Source organism: Pelodiscus sinensis, chromosome 10, assembly GCF_049634645.1.
Source record: "Pelodiscus sinensis isolate JC-2024 chromosome 10, ASM4963464v1, whole genome shotgun sequence".
Taxonomy (NCBI): domain Eukaryota; kingdom Metazoa; phylum Chordata; order Testudines; family Trionychidae; genus Pelodiscus; species Pelodiscus sinensis.
The window spans coordinates 18,286,830-18,304,448 of record NC_134720.1 but is presented as its reverse complement, the minus strand read 5'-3'; the positions used below and the strand labels follow the sequence as shown (position 1 = coordinate 18,304,448).

Below are 17,619 nucleotides of genomic sequence, written 5' to 3'. Positions count from 1 at the left end.
CCCCCCCCCCCGCATCCCCCTCCTGTTCTGAAATGTGATTTGTCCTTTTCATATGTGTTCATTTTTTTTAATTGCATCCTTTGGTATATATGGTTGTGACTATTTTCTTCCACTATTTGATCTGAGGAAGTGGGTCTGGCCCACGAAAGCTCATCATCTAATAAACCATCTTGTTAGTCTTTAAAGTGCTACATTGTCCTGCATTTTACTAAAGTATCAGAATTCAGACTTCATTTGATTTGAGGAAATACTAACTTTCAGTTTTTACCCTGAATGTATTCATGCCATTCCACAATGCATAAAATTTCCCTAGAGATATTGTTACTCCTTTGCCTTACCAAGAAATGATCTGTCTTTGGAAACCTAAGATCAGAATTCAAATCCTGTCGCTTTTTGGACCTGCATGAAGTGTCTGAGGTTTGTAATTTTATGAGCACAACTGTGGATTATTGTGACTGCTCCCTAATGTTCGGCAGTTGCTTTTTAATATTTCCAGCACTCTTGTTATCTCTTTTCCGCAGGATTATTCTGATCACTGCAATAAATTCATGAGCCTACATTAATCCCGCAAACCCTCGAGATTATCAGCATATGCAATTATATTTACATTTGAGGAATGCACATTGAAGCAAATTTTTCCAATTCTTAGAAACTTGGGTCTTTAGACGTAAGATGCACATTTCTAACTGGGAATGGTTTTTAAGCAAAGGCTTGTAAATATCTGTAAGCATTTAGGATTGTGCAGATGACATTCTCCTCAATGAATGTAAGAAGGAAAGCGGCAGGGTTTTAGCCAAATTCAGGAGGAAGAAAGATAAAATTATTTCCACATCTCTTCTGTATGTTATTAAACTTGAAAATGAGATAATTCTGCAGTTCATATGAAAACTAAATAAGAGGTCTGTGCTCTGTGTAACTTCAACTAATTTCAATAGCAGTTACATGCATATTGATGGGGGGAAAGGCACCTAAATCAGACTGATATATGAGTGATACTGTACTAATCCTAAAAAATGCTTATTTTACTTAGGATAAGAACTTTTTATTCTAACTATATGCCTACATTCTTTCTGAAGCAAGTATTTCAGTTGTCAAGTGATCGGATACATTTGTCCTTTGATGTCAATTTGAGCTGCATCGCTGTGGAATCAGTGCTACAAAAACTTCAGGCCAATTTTAAAAACATATTGTGTTCATTCTGAGATGCCGGGTTTGATTTCTTAGCAAAATGGAGAAAATCTCTAAATCTATGGCAGTGTGCGTGGCAGAAGTACCCAGAGAGCTAGATCAGAGTCAATATGGGAAAAATGTGATCAAAATGCCAACAAACAAAATGTATCTCTTAATAAAACGTGCTTCATTGTAATTGAAACCAGTGCTAAATTAGATTAATGACAAAATATTAAAGTGTGCCAAACCTGTTTTCTGTAGGCTTTGCTGTAATTGGATTCTGATGTGGGTGATAGTTTGAGTAGATAAAGTCTGTTGATTCAGGAACTTGATTATTCATAGGGCAAGAGCTTCTTGCTGAGGTATATAGTGCCTTTATATATAAAGAATCACTCATTCCTCCTCCCCATCCCGTGATCCATGCTTATATATCTCAAGTCCATATCTTGACTACAGTAAATCTTTCCCTTGCTCAGAAAGAAACTATTTCACTATGTAAGCCAGCCATATTGACAACAGATTTAACCCAGCCAACTCAGCTTTTTTCAATCACAAGAAAGCTGGATTGGTTTCAGGTTTCTGGGATACAGGCACAAAAATTGTGCATGCCCCAAGTAGAATCCATTTGTTTTCCTTTGAATGCACTTAGTGGGAGGTCAAAAAGAAATAAATATTTTAACTGCCCAGAACATGATGAATTATGGGATTATTTGTAATCCAGAGTGAAAACTGAGTTACAACAAACAAGGTAGCACCAGAAATATGATCCATTAACCCCGGAGAGTCAAAAGCGTATTTTATATGGCTCCTTTAGATTTATCTTTTGTCTTTTCTATTTGGTTTTATGGCAGTCACTGGAGATCTCACAATACCCCTCATTTCTTTGTAGAGATCCTTATTTTTGGAAGCTATAAGAAAGATAACCATTTATGTATCCTGTGTGTTGTATTTCTTATGCTGATGTAATTTACAAAATGGAGTGAAGTCTAGAATTTTGCTGTGATATTAAGAATAAACCAAGTGAACTCAGTACTAGGGGCCTTACATTTGTTGTAATGCTTAACCAAACAATGGTATAAACTGTACGGACAATATTGTCACTAACATCTCTGGCTGCTTGATTTTCTGGAGATTTGACTAGTGATACTTAGGTTTTCACTATCATGTATTCTACAGCTTTAAAAAAATGCATAGCTGCGTGAAGGGCTGTGAGTGTTCAAGGAAACCACTCTTTGGACATCATAATAATAACAAAGTGAAATATCAGGGTAATAAACATTTCTTTAATGAATAATGCAACTGTGGAAGATAATAAAAAATTCATTAATGAATAATGCAACTTTCTTTCTCCCTCCCTAACCTGTTGTCAGAAATAAGTTCCAAGCTAGAAGCTGCTTTCTACACAGATCATAAATACTGAGGATTTTCTTCAGGGACTGGCCTAAACACTGAGCCAAGCTTCAAAATGAGACTCTGGAAAGGTGAGTTGGTAATTTTTATAATGGTACAGAGACTCCTACTTCTTCTCTCCTCCCAAAGTAGCTTGACCATCTATTTAGAGGTTAGAGTATTTGGAATATACCCTATCTACCTGCCCCTGCCCATTATATGCCTAAAACCAATGCATCTGGAGTTGGGGATTCAGCAAAAGTGTTGTATACTGGTCACGGAGGTTGGTGCACCATACACTGTTCTAGAACTAGAACTATAGGTGTGATAATAACAGGATTAAGATAGTGCAGGCCTTTCAGCAGTAGATATGGAAGATCCCACCTAACTTCTGTTTAAAAGAAAAACAAAAGAAATATTATTTGATCTAACCAGTACTGGAATGAAAAAGCTTTAATGGAACAGTTTTGTTTCACCTCTATATTGCTGGATCAAATCCAGTGTAAGTAGATAGTGACCAGAAGTTGGTATCACCAGATGACTGTTGAGATGATCATGATGAGTTTCAATACAGCACAAGAGCTAACAGACTTGCTGGGCCCCAAGGCAAGTGGGGGGAGCCCTGGCTATGCTCTCCCAGAAGCAGAGGGAGGGGCCCAGGGCAGTTGCCTCCTTTGCCCCCTGTCTGCGGGCCTGCAGTACTGTTTTCAGCGAGCAGATGTCCACATCATAAAACCATAAGTGATGGCTTTATTTTTTGCAGCTTCAATACGGAGGTCTGGTCTTGCAGTACTAGCCCTGTGGCCTCCCATGGAATTTTTATCTGGATAAGTAAAATAAAAACAGGACCTCAAGTAATATTTTTTTAAAATAAGTAGTGCCTTTTTTGTTGTTTATATTTGTATAGCTGAACAAACTACACATCTAGAAGGAGAAAATGCTCTTTCCCCATCTTTTCTCCATTTAACTTTGTTGAAAGATTGAGTAAATTCTTAAGACAACTTATCTACCCCTTCGGGCTTCAGCTTTCATAAATCAAAGATAATAAAAACTATTGTAATAGTGTAAATCTGAAAATATAAATGTGGCCAGTATGTACATTCTACTCATCTGTGATTCTAATAGTATTAGTCTTGTAAATTTGGGACTCTAATATGAATTATTTATCAAAATACTTTTGCACCATAGGAAATATATTAAAATATAATGAATCCTCTCCTGAAATGAATGCCCATAAAATAATAATACAGTTCAATTGATATATTTTAAGTAACTGATGTGTGTTTACAGGTATCTATGAGCAGAGAATAGCAGGAGGAAAATTAAGTAGAACTGTACCAAACACAAAACTCACTGATGGTTATGGATTCCACGCCATCAGGAAAGGAACGCAGGAAGCTGTTTTCCACATTAACACCTGGACAGTAGTGGCCAGTAATGAAATTGGAAGCAAGTTAGGATCTACTAAAAGAGCAAATTTAGGTCCTGAAGTTCCCCCAGAGAAGTCACTTGGGCTTTGTGAGTACACAGAGATCCACTTGACTAGACCTCAAAGAAGGATGAGGCCTAGGGCTTTCTAGCAATGAGTATGGAGTTTTAGTGAGGGATGTGAATGACTAGTTGACAGGGATGTGAGGGATGTGAATGACTATCAGAAAGAGGCAGCAAGAGGGTGGGAAGAGGTGGGAGTACTTCAAAGCAGCAGCTGGTCTCCTTGACTCTGGGCTCTCTGTGGTGTTTCAAAGCAGCAGCACTGCAGAGAGCCTGGGGTCAGCGGTGGAATCCCAGCTGACCCAGGCTCCACGCAGTGCTGATGCTTTGAAATGCCATTGGAAGCACAGGATCAGCAGACTGCCGCCCCACTGGACCCATGCTCCCTGCAGTGTTTTCACCTTGGAAGTGCAGCAACAGCTCTACGGCTGTTGCTACACTTCAAAGGCGGAGTCGCCCTATCGACTAATCAAACAGTCAATGCAAATTGCGTTGACGATTTGATTAGTCAGTTACTCACAATTTAGCATCCCTAGTTTGAGTAGCACAATTGTCACCAGAAAAGCTTGCTAACATTTTCAAGATGACTGAATGTGCATGACATAATTGATGAGCTGTGCCAGTATTGACATGTGAAACCCGGATTATTCCCCCGCAAAAGTGTCCATTCTGCTACCTGCCTGATTGTTTTGATGGTGTGTTCAAATATTGATTATTCAGAGCCAAGTGAAACCCTGTTATAGATGGAGCTAAAATGTCACTAAAGCTTTTTCTGTATTTGCAACTGATCAGTGAAATTTGTTGTTCACAGATGCTTAAACCCTCTCTCCCTCCAAAAGGCAAAAGTTTTGTCACAGGAAGGGCAAGTAAATGCTGCTTTGTTGGCAGGAGTGCTTTCCGACTGACAAAGCGAAAGCCGCTTGTGAGGCCTGTAAGTATTTTGTTAGCAAAAGTGATGACAGACAGCATTTCCACGCACTGACTTTTAGCGGGAGGGCTATGTCGACACAGCCTTGTGGCTAAAAGCTGCTTAGTGCAGACATAGCCTGAGAGTGGATGTGAACAACCTTTCTGTTAACATGATGATGGAGGACAGGTAAGGGAGGGGGAGAGGTGAAGATGGCAACTGTCCCAGGGCCTAGCAATTCAAAATGGCTTGGGGCTCCCGGCCACTGCTACTGCAGTTGCAGTGACTCCCAGAGCCCCATGCCCTATAAATTGCTGCCACATGGTGCGCTCAAGGCAGCGCTGTGGGTTTGGTGGGATGCACCATGGTTCAGGCGGTGCTCCCTGGCCCCAACCCTTCTGGTACAGGCCCCTCACCTCTTCTTGGAGGGAGTGCCATACTGTCCAGGAGTCCAGCGAGGCTACTGGCTCCCGTGGTCTCAAATGTCTCCACCTAACCCAAATGGGCTTTGTGATGCATATTATTTTTATGGTGTGCAGCAGGGTGGGAAGGGGAGGGCAGAACAGAGAGTGTTCTGAACCAGAGAGCAACACAGACTGAAGGAGCAGCTGGGAGCATGGTGTCTGACCCTGGGAGAAACCTGGGAGAAGTTTTTGGATCATAGTACAGGCTGAAAAGACTCCTCTTGTTGCTGTTTGCAAAAGATGCTGTTTCCTGCTATTTGATTCCTTCTGTGTTCAGAGACACAGGACTTTATAATTTCTTACAAATAAACAAGATTGTGTCAAAGAAATACCTGACTATCAATTTTTATTCTCCACTGGAACATCCCCCGGCCCTCAAACTTCAGCTGTGTGCTGTAATCTAGAACAGTGCTTTTCAACCAGTGGTGCGAGTATCCTTAGGGGTACTCAAGAGAGCATAAGAACGGCCGTACTGTGTCAGACCAAAGGTCCTTCTAGCCCAGTATCCTGTCTACCGACAGTGGCTAGCACCAGGTGCCCCAGAGAGGGTGGACCGAAGACAATGATCAAGCGATTTGTCTCCTGCCATCCCTCTCCAGCCTCTGACAAACAGAGGCCAAGGACACCATTTTATCCCCTGGCTAATAGCCTTTTATGGACCTATCCTCCATGAAATTATCTAGCTTCTCTTTAAACTCTATTATAGTCCTAGCCCTCACAGCCTCCTCTGGCAAGGAGTTCCACAGGTTGACTACATGCTGTGTGAAGAAGAACTTTCTTTTATTAGTTTTAAACCTGCTACCCATTAATTTCATTTGGTGTCCTCTAGTTTTTCTATTTAGGGTAGTAATAAATAACTTTTCTTTATCGGCCCTCTCCACACCACTCATGATTTTATAGACCTCTATCATATCCTCCCTCAGTCTCCTCTTTTCTAAACTGAAAAGTCCCAGTCGCTTTAACCTCTCCTCATATGGGACCCGTTCCAAACCCCTAATCATTTTAGTTGCCCTTTTCTGAACCCTTCCCAAGGCCAAAATATCTTTTTTGAGGTGAGGAGACCACATCTGTACACAGTATTCAAGATGTGGGTGTACCATAGTTTTATACAGGGGCAGTAAGATATTCTGGGTCTTATTTTCTATCCCTTTCCTAATAATTCCTACCATCCTATTTGCTTTTTTGACCGCCGCTGCACACTGTGTGGAAGTTTTCAGAGAACTGTCCGCGATAACTCCAAGATCTCTTTCCTGATTTGTCGTAGCCAAATTAGCCCCCATGATATTGTACATATAGTTGGGGTTATTTTTCCTGATGTACATTACTTTACACTTATCCACATTAAATTTCATTTGCCATTTTGTTGCCCAATCACTCAGTTTGGTGACATCTTCTTGGAGTCCCTGAAAGTCTGCTTCTGTCTTGACTATCTTAAACAGTTTTGTATCATCTGCAAACTTTACTACCTCAATGCTTACCCCTGGGGGGTACGTCAACACAACAGAAAATTGGAGAAAACTGAATTTTTGTTTTATTATTTACAGCACTTCATTATTTTCGTACTTTTTACACCTAAAAATTTCTTTGCGCACCTGGCTACGATTAAGTTGTTTGAACAAATGTGTTGCAATGGTAGAAAAAAAGTTTGTGTGTCTGAAAAGTGTAAGTACTGGGGGGTACTTACAATTTTTTTAAAGGGGTACTTTATAAAAAAAAGGTTGAGAAACACTGATCTAGAACAAGCAAAATGACGAGTGAGCACTTGTGTTAGCAAATATACAAATGGTAAAAAAATATAGGGCCAAAATGCACCATCATTGTCAGGGATATCACAGTTGACTTCAGTACCGTTCCACTGGCTTATGCAAATGGAAATACTGGGTATGTTAAATCCAAAACATCTATTAGTGTCTTGTGGATAAAGTAATCAGTACTGAAACCATACTGTTTTCTTCAAATGTATTGCTATTTTTATTGGTTTACAAATACTTAAAATACTTACAAATGTAAGAAAATAACATTCATTGACATTCACACAGATTTGTACAAGGGAAAAGTAAAATATAGTTGTTAGGCTGTACTGCATGGAAGAATCATGTACTCCATTGCAGAAAGGACAAGAGAGACTGTTTTGCATCAGGAATGTAGGCCTTTTACTATGCAGTCCCAAATGCAGTGGCCTTAAGGCTCATACTGTGTTGTTTATGCAGGTCAGATTTGCAGTCACTTAGTCATCTATGGGTCTCTTTCCCCTGCTCACTGATGAAATGCATTTCCAACTGTTTCCCCTCAAGATTTGTTGGGTTTTTTTCCAATCTGTATTTAATTGTTTTTTGAATCAGGTTTTTCATAATTCTAGATACCACTGAATCCCACATGTAGATTTAATTATTAGAATTGGTCAAACATTTTCCCTTGACATATTTTTTTAATTGACAGGTTTTTAGATTCATGTATCTGTTTATTGGTCAAAATACTGAAAATCCCCAAACCAGAGGGTTTTGATTTGACTACACTATTGTCGTGCCTCAGGGAACTGGTAGTTACATTGCTTCATTTGGTCTGTATCTGTGGGGTTGGCTTCCCAGCGGGACTTCATCTTCGCCTTTCTTAACTCCCCAGATTTGCTGTCCTAAAGTCCAAAGCTCTTCTGCTGTTCTGTGATCCATCTTGCTGAATCCAAAAGATCTCATAATAAATAACTTGCCTACTAGCCTCATGTTTTCTACTAGTTCCTTCCTGGTAGTAAGGCATAGATCAGTGATGGTTTCTTCTTTAGTCTGGAGTCTTTACTTGCAGAAAAATGAATGTGTGAGGGTCATTCATCAGTGATTTACTTGCTGGGTCATAAAGTTGACTTGTATGAATCTTAGGAGCCTCTTTGTTGCTTGTTTGGATCTTTTTATTACTTAGCAGGTATCTGAACACCACGGTGAGTACAGACTCCTATCACTTTACCTTGGGAATCGGTCTGGGTGTTTTTTTCCTTTTGCCTTTTCCCTCTTTAAGTGATATGTGTCAGATTACTGCAGCAATTTCTTCTTCTCTTTTCCACTTCTTATGTCCTTTAGATATGATTTCAAGACTACTAGGAGTACATTAAACTGGTTGTAATTTAGGATCTTTTGAAAAATAGTCTTCTCCAGCCATTGTAGTGGGGAACCACTCCAGTTCAGCTATTGACCGAGATTTTCTCACTGCGTTTGTCATAGCTACAGATCTGGAGTGTACAATTCAGTAGAAGTGTTATGATTTTCTTATAATGTGCTATTGATACTTGTGGCACATATATTAATAATGCTATGAAAAGTTATGTAACTCTGCTCTTTTATATTAGAAAAAGCTGTAAAAGGCACCACTCCAGACCCAAGGCTTGCACATTTTTATTTTTTTTGTGAAGTACATTTTGTTTTACTTAGAGCATGCCAAGAAAAGCATCTGAATCCACTAGCCTCTCATACTTATTGATTTATCTGTATATAAATCACAGCATAATTTGTCAGTTTTTTAGAGAGAAATTTGCATTTAGACTGACAATTTTATACCATGCTTCAGTCAAGTGTGTCTTAAATGGTAAAATTATGAAGTGTGTTGAATGGAAATAGAAATGACTTTTTAAGGGAAAATGATAGTGATTATTTATAATACCTTAGCAAGCTAAATAAATATTTACTCAAGGGAAATTCATACAGTATAGATTTTAACAAAAGAATTTTCAAAACAGGATTAGAAATACCTGTCACAATCTGTCTCTCCATTCAACAACTGGAACTACTTCTTGCAAGGTGTGAAATATATCCCCGTGTGAAGGGTCAGCATGAGGACTGGGCCCCACAGGCTGAAGTATGTCTTTGCATTGGCCCTTTGCACTGCAGTGGAGCAAATAGCATTGCATTAAGGGTTGTTCTATGAATACAACTTTCCAGCAAGAACCCTGTGTTAGGGTGCAAATATAGGGTGAAAGAATCTTCATGCTGTTTGAAGCACTGGATAGCTGAATTGCATGGCAAGGGAAGTTCTGGCTGGTATTTTTTTAAAGTTTCATTTAGATTTGGTTAAACAATATTTAAGAAAACATACCACCCTTCTAGCTTGGCAACCATCAGATTTCCATTGCTTCCTAGCACTAAAGGATCATAGAGTCACAGCAATTAGAGGAGGAAAGACCCGATAATCACAGTCTGTTCCTTGGCATAGGCCGGCAATCATTTTTCTGCAAATCCTGTCAAAACTGTTAAAAACAATCTTTGATTAAAAAAAAGTTAGATGAAACATTTTTTTTTAAAATAGCAGAACTTCTCTTACCAGATGACTCCAGAACAGCCAATCCACCCCTATTCTCTACCTGTCAACTTTCTCTTCCCTTCTCTCCTCCTCTGTCAGCTATATGAGCTCTTAGTTATGGCAGCTTCAGCTGAGGAATGTGGTATCATACTGATGTAAATGTGTAGGAGAGAGGGCCATAATGGTGAAAGATGCCCTCAACTTCACTTGGCTGGTGGCTGGAGCTGGCTGTAACAGCTTCAGATGAAGTTAGATGATATTTCTGCTGGCTAAGGGTATGTCTACGGTACACTATGCAGCTTTTAGGGACCAGGCTATCAACACTGTCACTAAAATTCAGCATGTGTGAACACAGTGTGTTGGGTCTTTTGCCAACAAGATACCTCCACCCCTTACGAGCGGCTTTTGCTTTGTCGGCAGGAGAGTACTCATGCCCACAAAGCAGCATTCATGTTTGCTCTTACCACAGCAAAACTTTGTTGTTCTTGTGGGGGAGGAGGATTAAGCACCTAGGAATGACAAAAATTTTGTTGATCAAGTGCAAGGGGAGTGTGACGGGACGGCCCTGCCCCGCACTCAAGCCCAGGGAAACCACCTGGTACAGGGGGCGGAGAGGCCCCACCCACGCAGCCCTACTGGGCATGCTCCCAGGAGAGCCAAGTATAAAAGGCTGCAGGCCTGCTCAGAAGGGGCAGACGGCCCTCGGAGCCGGAGCTAGTGCCCAACCTCCTGAGTCGCAGACCCGACCGCCAGAGAGGGAGTCGCCCGGCCCGCTGAACGCGCCGCTGCCAGGCCCACGCTGGGCTCGATCCCAACGAAGAAGCCGCTGGCCAACCCCGACCCAGGCACTGGACCGGCCACCGCAAACCCCCACGCTGACTGGGGAAGTGCCGCTATTGTCACCTGCCACTGATAGGGCCCTGGGTCAGGGCCCAGTGGAGAGGGAGGGCCTGGGCCCCCCTACCCCTCCTGCCCTGGACCCCAGCGAGAAGGGGGCGTGGCTGAAGGACTAGGCCTCAAAGCCTGCATACAAAGGACTAGGCCGGGAGGCCGTATTTCCCCAATACAGGGACAGTATACTGAGAGACTAGGCCAGTGGGCCATATTCCCCCTAATACAGGGGCAGCGTACTAAAGATCTAGGCCCGAGAACTCTAAACTATGCCCCGGACGTGGGCGGCACCCCCCGAGAGGGGGGGGTTGCCCCCCGACAGGGAGACATATCCTAAGTTGCCTGTTGGATCTGCTAATTCTGGTAGCAGTGAATTTAGCCCAGTGATTGTGAACCGCAGTAATTTCTGTATACTTGTAACAGGAGAGTACTGCAGTATCTCTAATATCAGGGAGGAGAAAGTGTGGGCCAATGTTGACTTTCTATTTTCAACTGTGTACAATGATTGGAATAGCATTTATGTTGAACTGAAATCTGAGCCACCTTACACAGTCCATGAAGCCAAGAGGCCTGGGTGGGGTCTTGAGTCAAAATTGCCCTTGTCTGGCCCTTGTGACTTATATTGACCTCCTGACTGAGAAGGCCACAGAAGCACTGTAATTTCTTTGTTGGCTACCAGCCAGCTGCCTCAGGTGTGCTGCAGCAATGCTGATCAGCCTCTCTCTGGCCTGTGACAACAGGTGGATAAGGAAGCACATCCCCAAAGCCACAGTGCAGCTGGAGGTGGCCTAAAAGACTCTCGGGAATAGTTCTGTTCTGCTTCTCCTGGGGGGGAGGGGGGGGGGGGAGAGAGTGGAAGGGAGCCCCGGGTGAAGAACTTTGGCTCTTCTGTGAGCACAGGGTGGCAGGAGGCAGAGGGGGAAAACAACTTTTCTCTGCTTGTGCTCTTTTAGCTTGTAGGGCAGCAAGGTGAAAGGGAGAGGCAGGCACGAAGTTGGGATGATCTGTGCAAAGGAGATCACTGCATTGTGATCCATTTAGAGGGAGGAAAAAGACAGAAAATCAAGAGTGCTGGGAGTATCTCCAAAAAAGGAAAAGTGTTATAAGAAGTTGAGATCAGGACTGACGATAGATCTTTCCAGGCCCTGGGGGAAGCCAGCTCCAGGTCCTCTAGAAGGGGGCAAGGCTTACACAGAAGGGCCGGGTACTAGCCTCCCCCAGTCAAGCCTTCAGCACTGCCAGGGACTTCAGCAGTGATTTAAAAGGCCCAGGGCTCTGGCCACAGCTGAGGTAGTGGTGGTAGCAGAGCCTGGGAGCCTTGGGCCCTTTTAAATCTCCCGTTACCCCGTTTGCCGCCCTCCCTCCCCCGTTGGCAGCCTTAGTGGGATGTGTGACAAGTGTTACAGAAGATGAAGGGAAACAAATATAAAGTATGTTGGACGATTTACAGACACAGCTGCTTGAAAAGAGAGATTTCCCGAGTGCATCTCTGACATATGAATCAAAAACATGCCCTTGTAATTCAGCCTGCAAAGTGCACCCCAGCCAATTCCCTGCACTGCTCCATAGTCGTTTTCTCCTGTTTTGGTTAATGAAAGTGAATGTGGTTGAGTCATTCATTGGTGCTAAATCCTCTGTTGGAGATCTCAGAGGGCCTGAGAATTTGTGTGGGGAAGAGAGTGTCCAGCCCAGGGGTGGGCAAAAGGGCCTCTGCAGTCTGGATCCGGCCCGCCAAGTGGGTAGATCCAGCCTGTAGAGGCCCTGCTGCTCCCAGGCCAATAGAGGCCTGGAGGCGGGGGAGCACACGAAGACTCCTTCTGCCCTCCTTCCACACACTGCTTGCGGGGGGGGGGGGGGGAGCAGAGGAGGCTTTGCGTGCTCCCCCACCCCCAGGCCCTATTTGACGTAGAAGTAGGGGAACTTAGGAAGTCTCCTCCCAGACCAGGGGCATGGGCACCTAGGGGGAATTGAGGGGGGCAAAGGCACTCCCTCACCCCCAGACCAATAATTGTCTGGGGGTGGGGAACCCAGAAGTATCTTGGCCCCGCCCCTTCCACTTGATGCCCCACCCCTTCCACTTGATGTTCCACCCCTCCCTGTGTGGCCCACGGCCACTTCAAATATTTCCGAAGTGGCCCCTGGCAAAAATTATTGCTCACTCCTGGTCCAGCCTATCTCACAGACATGTACTTGTGATAGAAATGTAGCCGTGTTAGTCTGGTGTAGCTGAAACAAAATGCAGGACTATGTAGCACTTTAAAGACTAACAAGATGGTTTATTAGATGATGAGCTTTCGTGGGCCAGACCCACTTCCTCAGATCAAATAATGGAAGAAAATAGTCACAACCATATATACCAAAGGATACAATTTTAAAAAAATTAACACATATGAAAAGGACAAATCACATTTCAGAACAAAAGGGGGATGTGGGGGCGGGGGGAAGGAAGGTGAATGCCAGTGAGTTAATGATATTAGAGGTGGGGAAGGGTAGATGTCTGTGAGTTAATAGTATTAGAGGTGATAATTGGGGAAGCTATCTTTGTAATGGGTAAGATAGTTGGAGTCTTTGTTACACTCTCCGCAGGGGACTTAACAAAGACTTCCACTATCTTACCCATTACAAAGATAGCTTCCCCAATTATCACCTCTAATACTATTAACTCACAGACATCTACCCTTCCCCACCTCTAATATCATTAACTCACTGGCATTCACCTTCCTCCCCGCCCCCCCGCATCCCTCTTCTGTTCTGAAATGTGATTTGTCCTTTTCATATGTGTTCATTTTTTTAAAATTGTATCCTTTGGTATATATGGCTGTGACTATTTTCTTCCACTATTTGATCTGAGGAAGTGGGTCTGGCCCACGAAAACTCATCATCTAATAAACCATCTTGTTAGTCTTTAAAGTGCTACATAGTCCTGTATTTTACATGTACTTGTGCTGCTCCTATTCCCCAGTGTTGATTTCCAAGGGAATTTCCCTGTAGCTGTACCAGCAGAAGTATATCAGGGGTCAACAGGAAAAAAAGAGTGAAGCTGGACCTGTTAGCAGAGTACACAGCAGAACGCAGTTAAGGAAAAGATGAATGTTCAGAAACTGCAGAACATATTGTGCCATTTTGACAGATTCATCTGCAATTTTATCTGCAGGAATAAATCTGAACAGATTATCAGCTGTTTCAAAGTGGACCTGTTCAACAGGGCAGAAGAGAAGGACATGCTACCCCACACAGATTCTGGACAAACAACGGAGCAGAGATTTCACAGTTCCAGATTAACTTAATTGCTGAAGAGACTTGAAGGCCCTTCTTGCTTAGTGGTAATTCATGTCTCATTTTGGAAACAGTTTCCTTGCATTCGCCACATTCTGCAGGGGTTGATCACCATGCAGGGGCATTGCATCCTCTCTGGGTTTGTACAGTGCCTAGTTCAAGAAGCCCTGATTTCGGCTCTACCATTACAAATGTAATAATAATAATAATAAAAAATAATCCTACATTATCTATGCAGGGAAAAACCCTGCTGAGTCTTGCCCCTGCAAGGATTGTAGGACTGGGGTTTGAAAATAATTGATATGGCAGTGTCTCAGTTGTTTCCCCTCAATCCTACTGGGGTTAGGGGGAGGATGAGGAAATAGAGCATAACCCAAATGTAAAAATAAATGTTTTTAATTGCTCTTGTACCAAAAACATATTATTTAGAAAGTCCTTGGCCCATTGTATAGCATTTTAAAATGGAAGAAAATGAAATCCTGCTGGGGCAAGCTTCAGGACTCTTCATCACACATTCATGACACAAATATTTCCTTACCTCATGCACTTCTTCCTTTCAGCACCCTGGCCAACACTCCTGTCCCTCTTCTCTACTGTTCTTGCCTCATTCTCACTGAGCAGATTCCATTTGTTCTCATCTCATTGCACTCATCTGAAAACCTGTAAGAATTTTTCAGCACATCATCAGAACATGTTTGGAGGGCTCCCTCCCATGGAAAGAGTTTGGCTGGCTTGGGCCTCAACTGTATGCAGTTGAAAATACAAAGTTTGTATATGGTAGGGAATGATGCTAGTTCTTTGGCCTTTCTCCATTGTAGAGACATACTGCACTTTGTACAGTCTGTACCTGTTACAGTTGTGCTGATATTTACATGCTAGGGATAATGCTACCCACTCATGGTGACACACTGAGGGAACGTAGTGGCTTGTTACAATAAAGGGCAACAATATCTGATCAAACATGGAACGACAGCTTGTGAGAAAGTGGAAACTGCCTGTTATTCCCATCTCTGCAGATTGATTACAGGAGATGGTCATGGAAAGACTGCATATATCCCAATAAATCTGGAGACAATATTGTGGCATCCCATTCTTTGCTGCGAAGGAAAGCTTTGATCTGCTATTAGAGATCCACCAGTACTACAGCACCCCATTGACTTGACTTGTCTTGCCCACTTTCCCATGCCCTTCCTCCACTGTGCACTGCTAAGGTGGCCTCTCGCTCCCTGAAGAGTGTGCACATGGCCCTTGGAATGCTCAGCTTTTCAAGCCCTGAGACCATTTGTATGCACAAATGAGCTGTCCTTGCCTGCACGCACAGGCCATGAGATGAGGCCCTTTTTCTAATCCTTGCTTTTTCCCTACTAGCACCACACAGAGAAATTCACTTATATATGGAGCATGATCTGCAATGGTTACTCTGTAGAGCAGGGTTACTCAACACATGGCCCGCAGTACAGTTTGGGTTTATGCAGGGCTTAACACATGGCCCGTGGGTGAGATACTTTGAACATGGCCTGCACTGGGAACACGCTCCACAACGGCAAGATATCTCCCAGGTGGGGTGAGCACTGAAAGATGCAAACAGACAGTACACGGTGTTGGCACTTCCAGCCCTGCAGGAGGAGATGCCGGGAGTGCCAGGGCATTGTGTGAAAGAAGCTATTTGCATATATATTTGCATGTATATGCAACCACATTTAAGTTTCAGCCCTCGGTATATGCTGTGAATATCATTGTGGCCCCCAGGGCTTCCAAAATTAAGTAGCCCTGCTGTGGAATATGGGCGTATAGCAGCGATAGTGCTTGTTGCAGCTGTAATGATCGCAGAATGTTGCAGTATGCTTATAGTCCATGATTGTGTTAGATTGTTAGATGGAGTAAAAGAGGACTACTGCACCTAGATTTCTGTTTCCATGTTGCGTGTGCCTCAGCTATCTACAGGGGGAAAAGACCAGGTAAAAAGAAAATAATATGAGTATGAAGTTGCAGTCACATTGAGATTAGGGTTTACATGTGTGTTAATTGTTTTAGCATGACAATGTCAGTCAGTCTTGGGTTTCTTGGCTTTTTGTCAGTTTGTGGGGGGGCGGGATGTGGAACTTTCCCAACCCCTAGCATGTCTCTGTGGCTGCTGTGTTTGGTTGTTGGAAGGGGTAAGAGAATGCTTTCAACTAGGAGTAGCCTGGGTTGGAAGCATTGCCTGATACATTTTTATTTTTGCATTTAAAATGTTATAGTAGCAGACCTCCTCTGATCCAATGGGATCTAAGCTCAACAGTAAACAATTATAGGCAGATGGAGTGCCTTCTAGCCATGCAAGGAATCCTGAGCTCTACACAATATCTTCAAATGAGGGAGACAGCCTTCAAAGGGTATGTACAGGTGATTAGATGAAGGCCCATTGCATGAATATTAAGTACTATTTTTCTATTGTAGTCTCTCTCTTCCCTCCATTTAAAACCTAATATGCAGTATGTGAACAGTATATGGTATAGACCAGAGCCTATAGGGACCGAAAAGGAGGCAAATTTGGAAATGAGAGAGAAACCTATTGTTTGGTAAAATGTCTAGTGAGCACTGAATTTTTGCTGCTGGGCTAGGGAATAGGGAGAGCTGCCTGTAGTACATTCTCTTACCAGATAAGTTTGTTTCATTTTCATTCCACAAAAAGGGCACCTAAGGAATGAATGCGGGTTGGGCCACACGGAACAGTTTTATTCAGGGCCTCTGATGCTGCTTCCCCTTCATATCAGAAAGGCCATTGCACTGCACTCCCTGGTAAGTGCAGCACCCTCTGTTGCAGAACGGGGCCCAAGATATTTAACAGAGGGCACAGAATATCTGACAGCAGGTGTGGTAAAAGAAGCTAAAGTGTATTTGTTCCCACGTGGGAAGGCAGAGCGCTCCCAGACACAAATGCACTTTAACAGAATTAACTTAAAAAGGTGTCAGACGAAATTGTGCTTTGAATGCATTATAGGAACGTACTCTTGTAGAGTGAGACTAGACAGTCAGGTGTTGGTAGCATGTAGGAAGAAAAAGCTGTTATTAATCAGTAGGAAGACACGCCGAGTGTGGTGTGGGAGTAGGGCAAATGGGAGTGAACATAGAGGCTCTTATCAGAGTTATTCACATTCTGAATCATCTTCACACAGACCTACTTTTTAGAGCCTGCAGCACAGCGGACCATCTAACCCAGCAAATCCCCCCACCCTCCGCTCTGACAGCCGAGCCCCGACGAGCACGGCTTTCACAGCGATGTTGAGTCAGCTCTATGCACAATAGTAATTCATGCTAATGCTTATATAACTGTTTCCACAAAACAGGCTGTCACTATAGCACTAGTGGGAAGCACAGCCATTAATTCAAGTGCTCTGTGGGATGGAGAAGTAGTAAAGATTGTTGTTAAGGTAGTTAGAAGAAGTGTTTTGTGGGGCTATTTTCCATATTCACCCACTTATGATGCCAACTGCGTTGTTGCCATGAGTCTGGGTATATAAGGCTCATTGGGAACCATAAAAACCTTTACAATTAACCTATCTTGGGTTTCCTATAGTGAAAAATGACACCACCATTGCCTTGGGTTGGGGGCAAGTGGTATGTGTCCCAAGTGGAAAAATTCAGCAGTTCTTTCCAAATGGAATTACAAAGGTCTCATTTCTAGCCTTGACCCTGGGACAAACAGCTTTCATACGTTTACACCCTTTCACACACACGAAACATTGCGGAGCCATGCGATAAATT

The 17,619-nt window shown here is 43.0% G+C and overlaps 1 protein-coding gene and 1 long non-coding RNA gene across 6 annotated transcripts in view; one reads left to right on the top strand and one right to left on the bottom strand.

Moving 5' to 3' along the window:
- Nucleotides 1-17,619, top strand: part of LOC102443394 (insulin receptor substrate 1) — a 241,266-nt gene that overhangs the window by 176,059 nt on the left and 47,588 nt on the right. For 3 of the 4 annotated variants that reach the window (XR_012906219.1, XR_012906218.1, XR_012906216.1), the window contains 2 exons: nt 2,541-2,651; nt 13,751-13,905. The gene's annotated coding sequence lies outside the window, so the exon portion shown is untranslated. Of the gene's footprint in view, nt 1-2,540; nt 2,652-13,750; nt 13,920-17,619 lie in introns of those variants that run through there. The other variant, XR_012906217.1, reaches the window with a different exon arrangement.
- Nucleotides 3,248-10,739, bottom strand: LOC112545261 (uncharacterized). Of its 2 annotated transcripts, none has more exons than XR_003088727.2 (4): nt 10,609-10,739; nt 9,502-9,652; nt 9,158-9,290; nt 3,248-3,382 (listed from the first exon to the last, which is right to left on the bottom strand). It is a non-coding gene; the product is annotated as an uncharacterized LOC112545261 (long non-coding RNA). The 2 variants fall into 2 exon arrangements; XR_003088726.2 differs by lacking the exon at nt 3,248-3,382 and adding an exon at nt 8,526-8,641.